The sequence below is a fragment of the Drosophila simulans genome, chromosome 3R, assembly GCF_016746395.2.
Source record: "Drosophila simulans strain w501 chromosome 3R, Prin_Dsim_3.1, whole genome shotgun sequence".
Taxonomy (NCBI): domain Eukaryota; kingdom Metazoa; phylum Arthropoda; class Insecta; order Diptera; family Drosophilidae; genus Drosophila; species Drosophila simulans.
The window spans coordinates 286,493-303,245 of record NC_052523.2 but is presented as its reverse complement, the minus strand read 5'-3'; positions in this window follow the sequence as shown (position 1 = coordinate 303,245).

Here is a 16,753-nt window from a genome sequence, read left to right as displayed (position 1 = left end):
AGAACTTGTATATGTGTGCGTACTTGTGCTAGAAGACGATTTTCGGGCCGAAATCAATTCTGACCCAAGAAACGAATTTACATATTCGGAGTTTTTGCCAATTCCTTATCAATATGATGAAATAAAATAATAATAAAAAATGCACGCCCTATTGTAATAATTTTAAAGTTTTTAATTAGTTTAGTTTGTTAAAATCGCCGTTATCTACCGTTTACATATTTATATTTTTGTTAATAATTAATTATATGTTTTATATGTAATAATCGGTACCCAGGGAACACCACAGGGAGGTCATTACAAGTGTACTGGGGTCCTATATTTATATGTCCTTCGAGTTTATTTTTCACTACTTATCGCAATTACTATTTGAGCTTACATTTCCGTACTTTACCATTGTAACAAAACGACAAAATACAAAGGAAATTATTATAACTATTGTAATTTAAAACATAAATTTTCCAAAAAGAAGTTATTACACTGAGAAAAAATATTTCATAAAAACATTACGTTGTAGAAAATAAAAATTTATAAGTAAATAAAAATATGAAAACTTTTTGTTGCCTATCTTGAAGCACGAAGTGCGTACACAAGAACTCAACAATTATTTCCTTATGAATTTTTCACACGTCGAAAGCTGAATGTATGTATAATGACAAATATTCTAATATAAAGTCATTTTTGAAATTATTTTGTGATATTATGTACATAGATTCGGCTATTACTATTTCTAAGATATATTTAAATAAAAACAACGTTAAGGCAATGCAAAACAAGAATTTTTTACAGGGTGCCAATTGATCAAAAATAATATCGACTTAAAGTCTAAGAACTTCTAAGATGAAGGGCATATTTTGTCAAATTTAGAATGCATGAGCATGCGTGTGCAGATTAGAATTAATACTTCTTAATTCATAAAAATATACATATATATATGTCGCAGATCATTTAAATGTAACGACATTTCTAGAAATTGCGCGTTTCTGCTTGGCACGCGCCATGCAGGCCCCTTTTCTTTTCTTTTGATGCGCGGCAGAGAACCGTTAGAGTTTCTGCCGAACGTAGTGTGTTCGCGGATAGAAGGGGGGAAGTAGATGTCTGCAGGAATAACGGAAGCGTACAGAAAAATGCGGTGGGCATTAGTATTGATGTTTATTGATTATGTGGACTGGTGTGGGTCTCCAAAATGTGTTGATAATGCGTGTATAGTTAAGAACTACGCATAATTCTGATTTTGGGAAGGGAGATTGAGTCAGTCAGTTTTCGATCGTTGAGCAGGACAGACATTCCTCGCTCACGTGCCAGAAAACGTTGCGCCGACAACGAGAATAGTGAAGAGGAAAAAGGGCGTCCTGATGAATCTCCGACATATATATATAAATATTATTTAATAAAATAATTTGTATTTTTTATTATTTAATATTTATTCGGTGGTAGACTTTTTCACTTAATCTATTGCAATACACTTTAATAATACCTTATCTTCTATTTGAAGCTGTTCACGATCTCGTCCCGATTCAGACTGTTCTCCTAATTCTTAATCCTGATCCAATCAACCTCGGCCAGAAGCTTTTCATTTAAAACTTTTTGAATTTTCAATTATGTTAGGATAAGAGATTTATGCTGAAATTATTTCACTGTATTGCGAAATTGAAATTTGCTGACTGATGCAGCTTGATTTCAGCTTAACAAGTTGACCATGGCTTGATCTCCAAGTAGAAGTTGTGTTTACTTTAAGTTTGATTTTTTATCGGGTGGCTAAGTGTTGGCGACAAAAACAAGGACAAAGGCAATGCTGCTGAGATTGGAGTTTTAAATTTGTTTATTAACTGGGGCAGAGTTCTACATTTACAAAAAAAAAAAAAAAAAAAATATTTTCGGGTTGGATAGCTCTCCCCTTCTAAAATGACTCGCTCGCTTTATTATGAATTTCGCTTAAGTGCTTTCTTAATTCTGTTAAAAATTCTTTATCAGTATTAGGATTTTTTTAGTTATGGTCGTTTTGGTGAGGTTACAAATATACTAGATCTAAATTTTATTATTAGTTATTAGTTTTATTATTATTGTGCTAATTGCATCTGTATCTCTCTGCTCTGTAACGCTATCAGAAAAACTCGGTACTTTTCAGGGAGATGGAAAAAGTCGATCATAGTAACGATACCGAAGGCAGGAAAGGACCTTTCAGTTTCTTCATCATACAGGTCTTCATCATAAGCCTATTGTCTTGTCTTTCGAAACTCTTCGAAAAGTGTCTGATGACCCGGATCACCGCCTACCTGATGACACGTAACCTTATTCCAGCGCATCATTTCGGCTTTCGAGAGAAACATGGAACCATTGAAGTAATCAATCGAATTTTTTATTTATTTATTTATTTATTTATTTAGAAGCGATGAATCCATACAATGCAGTAACAGTAACATAACAGCGCAATTAACAGATAAATGATAAAACCAAACCTCGCACTAAGCATGTGAGGCCTTACGAAACCCTTCCTTTTTAATCTCCCTAGAGGCCTAGCAGGGAGTAAGCGTCTAGCAAGTGTGGACGCCGAAAAATGAATATATGCACTCAGTTCTTTTAATAATTTCACAATCTCTTTATTCGACTTTTCACTTCAACTACACGCCACCGAATGCCGCGTCTCGCATATTCCACTTTTCTTATGCTCTCTCAAGTCTGTATGCGTTTGTGAGTGAGCTAGGTATACATTCTTATCTCTTAATGCTAGCTTATAAGTAAGAGCGAGATAACAATAATATTCTTATTCCTAACGGTGATATGATCGTATGCTACTACATGGTACAGTGGGCCTTATGAGTTTTCATCCTACCACAATGGTACAGTGGGCCTTATGAGTGTTCATCCTACCACACAAGTATACTGTGGTGTCGTCTAAGTCTATCACTATATCTGCTGGTGTGCCTGGAGATCTGCTCTTCCACTGTATGAAGATTCAGATCACGGTGAAGGGTTGTGACACGTACATAGTATGGGCAGTCTGTAATTGCACGCATGGCACGATTTTGCAATACCTGAATGAGGTTGTAGTTGGATTTTTCAGAAATACCCCAAATCTGTATTCCGTACAGCCAGATCGGGGCAACGTAGTGGACGTAGACTGCTCTTTTGGCTCTCAGTGACATCAAGGGTAATCCCGAGGTACTTAGCCTGTAAAGGTTGATCTAGAATTACATCTTCCAGTTCTATGGGTGCGGGGACGGGATTTAAGGGTTTCAAGGTGAAGCAGGGATTGGTGGTCTTTTGTGGATTGACCTCTAAATTCCATCTTTTGCACCATGCAGCCAGTGTGGTGAGGTACTCTTGATGACCCCGTGCTGCCTCGTTGGAACAATTAGAGCTGTACAACAGGGCAATATCATCAGCGTACGTAGTAAGTAGGGCCTTCATGGGATCTACCATATGATAGGCGTTTGGGCAGGGCAGATCTGCAGTAAATGCTGAGTAGAGCAGCGGTCCCAGTACGCTGCACTGCGGAGCTCCAGCTCTCATAACACAGGGAGTCGAGTAGGAGTTTCTGACCCTGACAATGAATTTCCGATCTTCCAAGTATGATCTTAGAACTCCATTATATGGTGCTGGGAATAACTTTTTAATTTGGCTGAGAAGGCCGTCATGCCAGACCCTATCGAATGCCTGTTGCATGTCAATGAACACAGCATTACAGTATTCCTTATCATCAAAGGCCTGGAGGATGTGTTTTGTCAGTCTGTGTACCTGCTCCACAGTGCCGTGTCCCTGACAAAATCCAAACTTATGATCCGGCAGGATACGACGCTCGGTCTAATGTCATCTAATCTGATGGCAATCAGTCGTTCCCATAGCTTAGATAGCGAAGATAAAAGACTTATGGGTCGGTACGATTCAGGGCTCTCTTCAGGTTTACCAGGCTTATGTATCATTAAGATTGCTGCCATTTTCCACTGTTTTGGGAAAAACTGCACCCTGAGTATGGCATTATATATCAGCGCCAAGTAGAGAATTGCTCGAACAGGTAGTGCTTTTAGTGTGGCATTGCAAACATTGTCGATGCCGGGAGACTTCTTTAACGGGAGAGATTTGATAACTTCGGCAATTTCCTCAACCCTGATGGGCTTAATGGGTGGTGACATTTGGTGAGGTGTCTCTAGGCTATCAAGCGTCTCTTGATACTGCTCCGTTGTAGCGAATTGGAAGTGGGTGAACCTTGTCTCCAGATGATTTGCAAAACAATTAGCCTGTTCCTCTTAATTTTTAGCAAGTTCACCTCCCGGACACCTTATAGGAACCTGTCTAAACGGCTGTCTTTTAAAGGACTTGCTTTCTGTTAGGTTGTCAACAGCCATTTCAATTTTCTCACCAGAATTAAGCATGGTGTTCAACGAAATGAGGCTCACCAATTGTTGACTAAAGGCAAGGAGGTCAGTGTGTTTGGTGACTAGCCTGGGATTTGGATTGACATGAGTACTATCTGTCTCAATGCTAATGATAAGAGGCAAATGATCAGAATCCAAGTCCCAGCTTTGTGTTATAGTTGCTAGGTGGTCAGGTATACTATGATACAATGCGAAGTCTATGCAGGAGGGCGTATGGCTGTACACGTACGGGTACCTTGTCGGAGAGCCAGTTGCGAGGATCTTAGCTCCAGTCACGGACAAGGCTTCTGCTAGTTCCCGCCCGTGAGGTGAATTGTAAGTGTCGCCCCAAAGCCAGTGGCGGGCATTCCAGTCGCCACCTACCAGGCGCGTATTATGTCAGTAAAATGCCTTTCCTCGATTCTAGTATTTGGGGAGCAGTAAATGGCGCTAAACTGCAGGTCCCCCAGTCCTGTGGCTACTTTTACTGATGACAATTGTGTGTGGCGTGTCTCAATGACCCTTTGTGGAAAGTGGCGAAGAGCTGTCCTCACGAACACTGCTACTCCGCCGACACTATTATTATTAAGGGATGGTCTATAAGCTGGATAGTACGTATATCCATATATCTTCACAGTTTCCCCTCTTTTAAGTCTAAGTTCAATCACAAGAAGAATGTCTACCTTATTGTTGTGCGCGAACAGCTCAACATCTTTGGCTTTTCTTGAAATGTCGTTAGCATTCCAAATAAGAATCTTTAGTGGATTCATTGGGAGGCTGAGACGTTGTTAAAGAGCTGGGGGTTAAGTTCACTCCTAGCCCATTCTTTAACATTATTCGCTAGTTCAAGAATCATTTTTTCAAGCTTTTCCAGTCTTGATTGGTTTGGCTTTTATACTGTAGTTGTTCTTGCTGCTGCTGTTGCAACCACACAAGAAACTGCTGGTGTTGTTGTTGATGGATCTGCTGTTGCCATTCCAGAAACTGTTGTTGTTACTGTTGTAAGAATACTTGCACATCAGATGAGTTATTCTGCTGTGTATTCGATCGATGTTGCAGCAATATCTGTTTCGCTTGTGAGTTGTTAAGGCGTTGACACTGACTGGTCCATCCTTGGAGGGCGCTATATTTGGGAATCCCTTTACTACTGTAGCATAGGATACAGCACTGTTTCCGCTAGTGCCTATAGATGGTTGGCTTTGGGCCAAATTAAGCTGTGGTTGTGTTGGTAGCTGCTGTACTGTTGATTGCGTGTTGTTCTTGCGGTAATTGGGCTGCAAGGCAGGAAGCTCTTGCTAGTCTGTAGAAGAGTGATGATGATTGTTCATATTTAACCTGTTCGCATTTCTTGCAGGCCCATAGATCTGCGAAGAAGCTCCTGATACTTTAGGCAACCTTTAAAGCTAGCCGTATGATTTTGAGAGCAATGGCAACATGTGGGCAGCGCGTCTATCGGTCGGGTGCATTGCATGGTTTGGTGATTTTCGCCACATCTGGCACATTTTGGGTGTCTGCGGCAGTATTTAGCTGTATGGCCGTACTCGTGGCAACGACGACATTGCGCAATTTCAGAAGACTTTCTCATCTTTTCAATCCGTATTTTCTGTCGGCAAAGGGTCTTCACATGGTAAATTACATTAATTTTTGCACAGGGCTTTATATTAATAAAAAAGATGTTTAGTTTTTCGTCCTTATTAGTCCTAGAACTAGGGTTGTGAATGTGGAGTACTTCGTAGCCTAAACATTTCAGATCGGCGGTTATGTCTTTGTTTGATGTACTGTGATGTAAGTCCCTTATTACAATTCTGTGTGGTTTATCTGTCAGCATTTGATAAGTGTGAAACTGAATACCAATGTCATCCATATGGCTTACTATTTCCCTGTAAGCGTCACTGTCTTTTGGACATATTCTGACCGTTTTCCCTTGATTAGCTTTGACGACAACGTTATCTAAGCTTGTCTTTTCTTTTATAATCTCAAACAGATCATTCAAGTTACTAATATTAACAACAATTTGTGGTGGTTTTTTGTGAACATTAAGTTGATTGGTTGTGTTGGATGATTCCTGCAAGTTTCGCCCAGTACTGGAACCATCAAGTTGAGAATCATTCCCCACACCCTCTATCATCATGCCTTCCACGCTATCTTCGTTAGTAAAAATATCCGTGTCAATCGAATAACATCAGAAATACGAACTGCTTTCGAAAAACGCGAATAATGCAGAGGAATCTTTCTGGATGTCTCCCAGGCATTTGACAAGGTCTGGCTAAATGGTTTAATGTTTAAAATCAAAGCAATGCTCCCTCAAAACACCCACAAACTCTTGAAGTCGGAACTCTACAATAGGGCCTTTGCTGTGTGATGTAACTCTGATATGTCCAATGACCACGCTATAAAAGCTGGAGTTCCCCAAGGCAGCGTACTTGGACCTACCCCATACGTCCTTTATACAGCAGATACACCCACAACGACGACACAGCGATTTTAAGTCGATCCAAATGTCCTCTACAAGCAACAACTCAACTCTCTCGTCACTTAGTGGCTGTGGAGAAGTGTATATCTGATAGGCGAATCAAAATAAATGAACAAAAATGTAAGCAAGTAACATTCATACTCAACCGGCAAGACGGCCCTTCGATCACTTTGAACAACACCGTACTCCCGAAAGCAAACGAAGTTACTTATCTTGTAGTGCACCTCGACCGAAGGCTCACTTGGCGTAGGCACATCGAAGCCAAAAGAACACATCTGAAGCTTAAGGCTAGTAGTCTCCATTGGCTTATCAACTCACGGTCATTCCTCTGTCTTGACCACAGGGTCTTACTCTACAATTCCGTATTAAAACCAATTTGGACATACGGCTCCAAACTATGGGGAAGTGCCAGCAGTAGCAACATAGATATCATGCAAAGGGCTCAGTCCAAGATACTGAGAACAATCACTGGGGCACCATGGTGTATCGGAAACGAAAATATCCAAAGAGACCTTAACATCATATCTGTCAGAGAGGAAATTACTCAACAAAAACAGAATTACATGAGCAAATTAACTTCACATCCTAACCATCTTGCGAGAAGTTTATCGCGGGCTTGTGACCAATCCCGTCTTCGCCGCAACGACCTTCCGACTCTGATTATTAGGTCCGTTCTTCAAGAATACAGTTCAAAGGACTGTTCAAAACAGTACATAATTTAGATTTGTAAACTTATTGTTAGTCTCATAATTTCTGAGAAGATCCAATAAATAAAGTAAAGTTAAATAAAAAAAGAATGGGTAATCTACAATACGTTGGGGAGCTCTCACATATACATTCGACCCTCATAGGTAGGGTGGGATAAGAAGTGATCTCTACGAACAATATCCTTGTAGAAGCGCAATCCTTGTAGGGTGCAATAGCAATTTAAGGTCCCGATTCAGACGACACCCCGCACGTAAAATAAATAACACGCAAGGATTTTCTATAAAAGTCTTATAGATCTTTGAGGCTGAAATGTTAAACGAACCCCGCCACAAGCTGTTTGATTAGCTGATTTTTTAAGGAAACTGAACCAAGGTTCGAAGAACAAGAAAACAATAACGGAATGTCCCCGAATAGGATGTTAGGTTCCTACTCAGCAAAAACAACGAAACGTGTGGCACGCTACACAGCTCATTGGGATCTCACGACTATCACTTCGAGGCAGTCCGCTTGCCATTTGGAGTGGCAATGATACACACTTTGTCGGTGCAAAGATCGTGTTTGCCGAAAATCGATGAGATCGATTTTAAGTTTATTTCTCCGCGTCCCACACACTTCGGTGGTTCATGGGAGGCTTATGTTAAGTCTGCTAAATTTCACTAAATTTCGTTGGGTATACCATCAAAGAATTAAGAACTCTGACGTATGAGTTTCTGCCATCCTTAACTCTGTCCAATTTGAAAAAATTTTGAAAGTCTTGAGGTGCTAACGCAGAGACGCATTTCCTAAAAGTTTCCAGCTACACACAATTTCCTGAGCCGGACATCACTCTCCTTCGCGAAGGCCGCCTCAGCAGATAGCAACGGGTGACCCAGATGCAACAACACAGATGGAGCTGCAAGTATTTGACCCTTCTACAAGAGAGAAGTAAGTGGCATCAAGGTTGGAAACATAGTTTTGCTGAAGGATGACAACATTTCACCCTTGAGATTTAAATATATATATTTAATATATATATATATATATATATATATATATATTTTTTGGAGCCAAGCTTTCGCTTATTCAGTCACATCTCCGAATAAAACAATGCATACATATGCATTAATATAACCTATTTGTGCGTTCTTATTAATTATAGCCATAAGGGTTGCATATGTATTTGTTGTTATAATATAAAATTATAGTGTCGTATTTGCGCCACCCAAACCGACCAATTTCATTAATTAAATGAACAATAAAGCACTTGATTGATTGATTGAGCAACGATAAACAAATTCTTTTGCAACGGCACTTAGCCATTCATGTAAACAAATCCCAAAGCCTAAACGAAGCAGTTTTGCCTGCTCTCTCTGAGGCTCAAGTTAAGGCTTTAAGGCTTCTCCTCAATTTCACTTACATTTAAATTTCAATCTTAAGCAAGAATTAAACAAGAATCGGTCTGGTTACTTTAATCGTTGTTATTTTGAAAATACGTTGATTTCAGCTTTGGACTAAGTTTGTATACGAATCGGTTAATTTAATAGATTCAAGCCAATTTGTTGTTCAAGCCTTTTATATGTAACTATATATATGTCGGGTTATGAATATCAGGGGCCTCGCCGTCCGTACCGTCCATATCAGCGTTGCTCATAACTCTTTTTCACAATATAATTTTTATACAGCTGTGCGCAGTCAACGAGTCCACTTGCGTCTGCTTTGGCTTCTCCACGATTAATGACCTCACTCCCGTTTCATGCAGCCTGCTTTGTCTCTTCTCAATTTTTGGCATTTCCTTTTCATTATATAGTTTTCCCTTTCTAACCAAGCAGCGCAAGTGGCCACGTTCAGCAACAGCTCTATCGCTCTCGTTTTTGCAAAGTCCTAGATAATTCATCTATTCATCCTCACACATTGACAATAAATAGGAACACGCATAATAGCAAAGGGAACATGGAGAAGAAGTAAACGGCGACTAAACGCATTCATTATTTTCGCCACGTGTTCATAAATAGGAACACGCATAATAGCAAAGGGAACTTGGAGAAGAAGTAAACAGCGACTACACGCATACTCATTATTTTCGCCACGACACAGCCATTCTGACATTTACACGTCCTCGTGTAAGCTTTTGATACCGAGATACCAAGATATCAAGATCACATACTTTCATCACTATTCAATAACATTTAATTTCCATAGTTTGACTTTATTAGGTGTATTTCTTAAATCTTAATTCTGTGAAGAAACAAAACAGCTTTTTTTTTCATGGTTGCTGGGATAACTTATTCTATTTTCATATTCAGTTCCATTGATCAGTAATACATCAGCTTACAAATTATCTTAACATTATCATTTATCGATTTCTATATATCGATCTTCCGCCAGTTCACACACACTTAATTATTAATTCAATCCAAACTCATCGTCTCTCCTGGACGGATAACTCACAATTCATCGTCTCACCTGACGGATAACTCACAATTCATCGTCTCACCTAGACGGATATCTCTCGTTCACAAAAGAACTCATTGGCGGGCTTTTCTTTTCATTCAACTGTTTCTATATTTCAGCTATTGCTCTACATTCTCGTTTAACTCATTCGGGATTTCTGCATCCGGCATTTTACGTATATCTTCATGGCAATACTTGAACGATCGGTTACTCGTCAACGACTTTAGTGTATACCTGTCACCCTCTAATACTTCAGTTACCAAAAACGGTCCTCTGAATTTCGGATCTAACTTAGTTTGGTGTCTTTATTCATTCCTCAATAGCACATAGTCACCTACGTGGTGTTTGTCAACGGCTGCCCTACTGCTATCAAATCGGGATTTGTCGTAAGACGCTAAGGATTTCATATTTTCTGTCGCATGAGCTCTAACAGTTGCCAATCTATTTCACATTCGGTTCACATGGGGGAACTAATCCAAGGGGTCGAGCCTGTTTACCAATTAACATTTCTAACGGACTTGCCTCAGTGGCACGAGAAATTGTACAATTCAGTGCAATTTGGACTTCGCCAAGTGCGTCCTGCCACGATCGTTGACTTGATTCTACCACTGACAACAAATTTTTCAGTGTTTCCATCACCCGTTCCACTTGCCCATTTGCACGGCTCATTCCCGTAGCAATCAAGTGAAGTTCAACTTTCTGCGATACGCAAAACTCTGAAAACTTAGAGCTAGTAAAACATCTGCCCTGGTCGGCGATGATGCGATCTGGTACTCCAAATAAGGATATGGAAGATTTCATAGCATTAACACAGCTTTCGGCATCTATCTTTAAGGTGTGATACAGATAAACAAACTTTGTTATTCAGTCACATCTCCGAATAAAACAATGCATACATATGCATTAATATAACCTATTTGTGCGTTCTTATTAATTATAGCCATAAGGGTTGCATATGTATTTGTTGTTATAATATAAAATTATAGTGTCGTATTTGCGCCACCCAAACCGACCAATTTCATTAATTAAATGAACAATAAAGCACTTGATTGATTGATTGAGCAACGATAAACAAATTCTTTTGCAACGGCACTTAGCCATTCATGTAAACAAATCCCAAAGCCTAAACGAAGCAGTTTTGCCTGCTCTCTCTGAGGCTCAAGTTAAGGCTTTAAGGCTTCTCCTCAATTTCACTTACATTTAAATTTCAATCTTAAGCAAGAATTAAACAAGAATCGGTCTGGTTACTTTAATCGTTGTTATTTTGAAAATACGTTGATTTCAGCTTTGGACTAAGTTTGTATACGAATCGGTTAATTTAATAGATTCAAGCCAATTTGTTGTTCAAGCCTTTTATATGTAACTATATATATGTCGGGTTATGAATATCAGGGGCCTCGCCGTCCGTCCGACCGTCCATATCAGCGTTGCTCATAACTCTTTTTCACAATATAATTTTTATACAGCTGTGCGCAGTCAACGAGTCCACTTGCGTCTGCTTTGGCTTCTCCACGATTAATGACCTCACTCCCGTTTCGTGCAGCCTGCTTTGTCTCTTCTCAATTTTTGGCATTTCCTTTTCATTATATAGTTTTCCCTTTCTAACCAAGCAGCGCAAGTGGCCACGTTCAGCAACAGCTCTATCGCTCTCGTTTTTGCAAAGTCCTAGATAATTCATCTATTCATCCTCACACATTGACAATAAATAGGAACACGCATAATAGCAAAGGGAACATGGAGAAGAAGTAAACGGCGACTAAACGCATTCATTATTTTCGCCACGTGTTCATAAATAGGAACACGCATAATAGCAAAGGGAACTTGGAGAAGAAGTAAACAGCGACTACACGCATACTCATTATTTTCGCCACGACACAGCCATTCTGACATTTACACGTCCTCGTGTAAGCTTTTGATACCGAGATACCAAGATATCAAGATCACATACTTTCATCACTATTCAATAACATTTAATTTCCATAGTTTGACTTTATTAGGTGTATTTCTTAAATCTTAATTCTGTGAAGAAACAAAACAGCTTTTTTTTTCATGGTTGCTGGGATAACTTATTCTATTTTCATATTCAGTTCCATTGATCAGTAATACATCAGCTTACAAATTATCTTAACATTATCATTTATCGATTTCTATATATCGATCTTCCGCCAGTTCACACACACTTAATTATTAATTCAATCCAAACTCATCGTCTCTCCTGGACGGATAACTCACAATTCATCGTCTCACCTGACGGATAACTCACAATTCATCGTCTCACCTAGACGGATATCTCTCGTTCACAAAAGAACTCATTGGCGGGCTTTTCTTTTCATTCAACTGTTTCTATATTTCAGCTATTGCTCTACATTCTCGTTTAACTCATTCGGGATTTCTGCATCCGGCATTTTACGTATATCTTCATGGCAATACTTGAACGATCGGTTACTCGTCAACGACTTTAGTGTATACCTGTCACCCTCTAATACTTCAGTTACCAAAAACGGTCCTCTGAATTTCGGATCTAACTTAGTTTGGTGTCTTTCTTCATTCCTCAATAGCACATAGTCACCTACGTGGTGTTTGTCAACGGCTGCCCTACTGCTATCAAATCGGGATTTGTCGTAAGACGCTAAGGATTTCATATTTTCTGTCGCATGAGCTCTAACAGTTGCCAAATCTATTTCACATTCGGTCTCACATGGGGGAACTAATCCAAGGGGTCGAGCCTGTTTACCAATTAACATTTCTAACGGACTTGCCTCAGTGGCACGAGAAATTGTACAATTCAGTGCAATTTGGACTTCGCCAAGTGCGTCCTGCCACGATCGTTGACTTGATTCTACCACTGACAACAAATTTTTCAGTGTTTCCATCACCCGTTCCACTTGCCCATTTGCACGGCTCATTCCCGTAGCAATCAAGTGAAGTTCAACTTTCTGCGATACGCAAAACTCTGAAAACTTAGAGCTAGTAAAACATCTGCCCTGGTCGGCGATGATGCGATCTGGTACTCCAAATAAGGATATGGAAGATTTCATAGCATTAACACAGCTATCGGCATCTATCTTTAAGGTGTGATACAGATAAACAAACTTTGTATAGGCATCGATCTGAACAATGACATACTCCTTCAAATCGCTCTTGCCGCTTAATTTACCCGTTATATCTATGTGGATGGTGTGCCACGGTATACTTGTCTTCGGAATGGAATGAAGTTCCGCCTGAACCTTCCCGGAAGATGATTTCACTGATCTACAAGTTATGCAGTTTGAAACAAATTTTCGAACATACTTGTTCATTTTAGCGAACCAATAATACTGGTACACTTTATCAAGTGTCTTTTGCCACCCTAAATGCATTATCGACTCGTGTACCTGGTTAATTACTGACCACTTGAAAGCTCTGGGTACAACTGGTAAATAACTTGTTCTACCTCGTCTTTGGACCTTGCGATATAATACACCTTTTCGCAAATCATACGTTTTGGCCAAGTTTTCAGCCAATTCATCTGACTCCAATTTGTTAACTATTTCTATTATCTCAAGGTCTAACCGTTGCTCAGCAAGAAGCCAAGTACTTGAAATTTCAGACAGATTTACTCGTTTTTCGGGAATCTTGTTTATTGACAAAATGTGTTCGGGTGATAAAGGATTTCTTGATAGGAAATCCACATGAGCCATACGCTTACCCTCTCTATATTGAATTTCGAAATTAAACGATTGTAAGTAGGCCCACCAGCGGTGAACTCTGGGTGTTAAATCTATTTTTGTGCGAGAAGCTTTTAATGAATTGCAGTCTGTATAGACAACGAACTCACGGCCAATTAGGTAATGGCGAAAATGTTTAACGGCTTTTACCACTGCCAAGGTTTCCAGCTCGTAGGAGTGATATCTAGATTCAACAGAGGTAGTTGTTTTGCTGAAGTATTCGATTACATGGGGCTTACTTTCTATACGGTGCAAAAGTATCGCTCCATATCCACAGGCACTTGCATCAGTGTGCAACTCAATAGGATATTGCGGGTCGAAGATTACCAGAACAGGCTCATTTGTGAGGATCGTCACAACTTTAAGTCTGATCTCTTCCAGCTCAGCGCTCCATGTAATCTTGCCGCTACCAGAGGAAAGTGAATACAATGGTTTCATAAGTTGGGAGAATCCAGGCACGAATTTGCGAAAGTAAGAGGCCAAGCCAATGAATTGTCTAACGCCGGAGACAGTTTGAGGAGGAGGCAAGGAGCTTAATGAAGCTATCTTTCGCACATTCGGACGAATTTCTCCAGCTCGCACTTCATAGCCCAAATACTGAACCGTTTTTTGAGAAAACTGCATTTAGAAAGGTTAAAGGTAAAACCAGCCTTTGTAAGAACATTCAAAACAGTTTTTAACCTTTCCAAAGCCAATTCCTTGGTTGGCGATACTACCATTATGTCGTCCATGTAAACGATTACAAAAGAGTTAGCAAGGTCACCAAGTGCATTTATGACTGCGCGCTGGAAAACAGATGGCGCATTTTTGAGGCCAAAAGGCATTGTAAGAAATTCAAATTGGCCGTCTGGGGTCACAAATGCAGTATATTCCACGGATTCAGGGTGAATCGGGATTTGGTGGAAACCACTTGCCATATCCAGGCATGTGAAATAATTTGCTCCGCGAAGTCTAGCAATTTGATCGCTGATAAGCGGCAAGGGGTATTTATCCGAAATCGTGTTCGAGTTTAGCTCTCTAAAATCAACACATAGACGGTCGGTTCCGTTCTTCTTTTTGACGAGCAACATGGGGCTAGCAAAGGGAGAGCAACTTGGGCGAACAATATTACATCTTATCAATTCGCTCACCTGCATTCGCACTACTTCTCTCTCTTCGGGGCTAAGTCTATAAGGTCGGCGCTGAACAGTTTTAGTTGGATCAATCAAACGGATTTTCATTTCGCCTGTATTTACTCGAGTATGAGGTATCCCGTTGGTAAATGAAGTCGAGTGCTTTTCAAGTAACTCAATTAATTGAGCTTTCTCATTGTCGACTAATTCGGTGTCAATATCGGACAAAGTAAACGATCGCTCAGTAACGGAACAATTATTAACAGTTTTTGATTTTACAACTTTAAAATTATCGGATGTCAAAATTACATAAAAGCCTTGTTTAAGTATTTCTCGCCCTATCAGAATATCATTCCTCATTTGCTCGTTCGGGACTACATGAAATAATATTTCCATAATATTTTCGTTTATAGTGACTTCACTCAAGATTTGCAATGTACTGCACACACTGCCACCACCAATGCCTTTTATCATTACAGTATTGTTTATACGTTTACCAGATAACTTATTGCTAATGTCGTCTTTAATAAGGGAGCACTCTGCACCGGAATCGAAACAAATTGGATAGATCTCACCTCGTTGATGCAAGCTTCCCTTTGGCTCAATCACACAACATTGGTTAACAGTCTTCTGTTGAGTCACATCTTGTTTGGCTGCACTTCCGATTTTCGGGCACTGGTTGGAGAAATGTCCCGGTTGGCCGCACCGATAGCACGTAACATTTGATTTTTCACGCTGTGGTTTCGCCTGTCTATCTTGTCGCATTTTACTTCGGCATTCAGCAATTCGATGTCCCGGCTTTGAACAGAAGTGGCATACAACTGGCGATGCCTTACGGTTCTTCTGGTCAGGTCCAAGGTTGTCATCTCGAGCATGTCGCTTCTTGTCGAACGTAAACGCTTTTAACTCCGCCTGTAGCTTACTTCTGGTACGCACATTGGATGTGAAGAGGACGCGCTGCAAACGACTGTCAATGTTTGCCATATGCGCAAGAACAGTTGTAACGGCAATTTCTTCTATTTCCATATTCCGCCACTTTGTAGTCTGCGTCGTCACCAGCCGACTCGCATACACCGCGTAACATTCATCGGCAGTCGGGCGGCTGTTGAGTAAATTTAAAAACGTAGCGGCCGGCGTCACTTCGGTTTCAAAGCGCTGCAGAAATAATTCCTGGAACTCTTGCCAAGTCATACCCTGGTACGAGATTTGTGTTAGCCACTGAGATGCAGTTCCTTCCATGCAGTTACTTAGTGCGATGATCAATTTACTTCCTTTAAGGGGGTGCTCAGTTAGAATTATATCGGTTGTTGAACACCACTTTGCTGCCTCTACGCATGCAGCATCAGGGTTAAATTTGGGTAGCTTAACATCATAACTAGGTTGCTGCTCACGTGCCGGCGTCACTTGCATGATTTTTACAAGTTCAGCAAAATTCCGATTTTGCATTTCCACTACTGCACGCCACTGATCCTCAGAAAATGCAGGGTGTGGCACAGATCCCACTTCTGATGTCGGGTTATGAATATCAGGGGCCTCGCCGTCCGTCCGACCGTCCATATCAGCGTTGCTCATAACTCTTTTCACAATATAATTTTTATACAGCTGTGCGCAGTCAACGAGTCCACTTGCGTCTGCTTTGGCTTCTCCACGATTAATGACCTCACTCCCGTTTCGTGCAGCCTGCTTTGTCTCTTCTCAATTTTTGGCATTTCCTTTTCATTATATAGTTTTCCCTTTCTAACCAAGCAGCGCAAGTGGCCACGTTCAGCAACAGCTCTATCGCTCTCGTTTTTGCAAAGTCCTAGATAATTCATCTATTCATCCTCACACATTGACAATAAATAGGAACACGCATAATAGCAAAGGGAACATGGAGAAGAAGTAAACGGCGACTAAACGCATACTCATTATTTTCGCCACGACATATATATATATTATATTTTTAATGTATAGTAATTTACTTTTTATTAT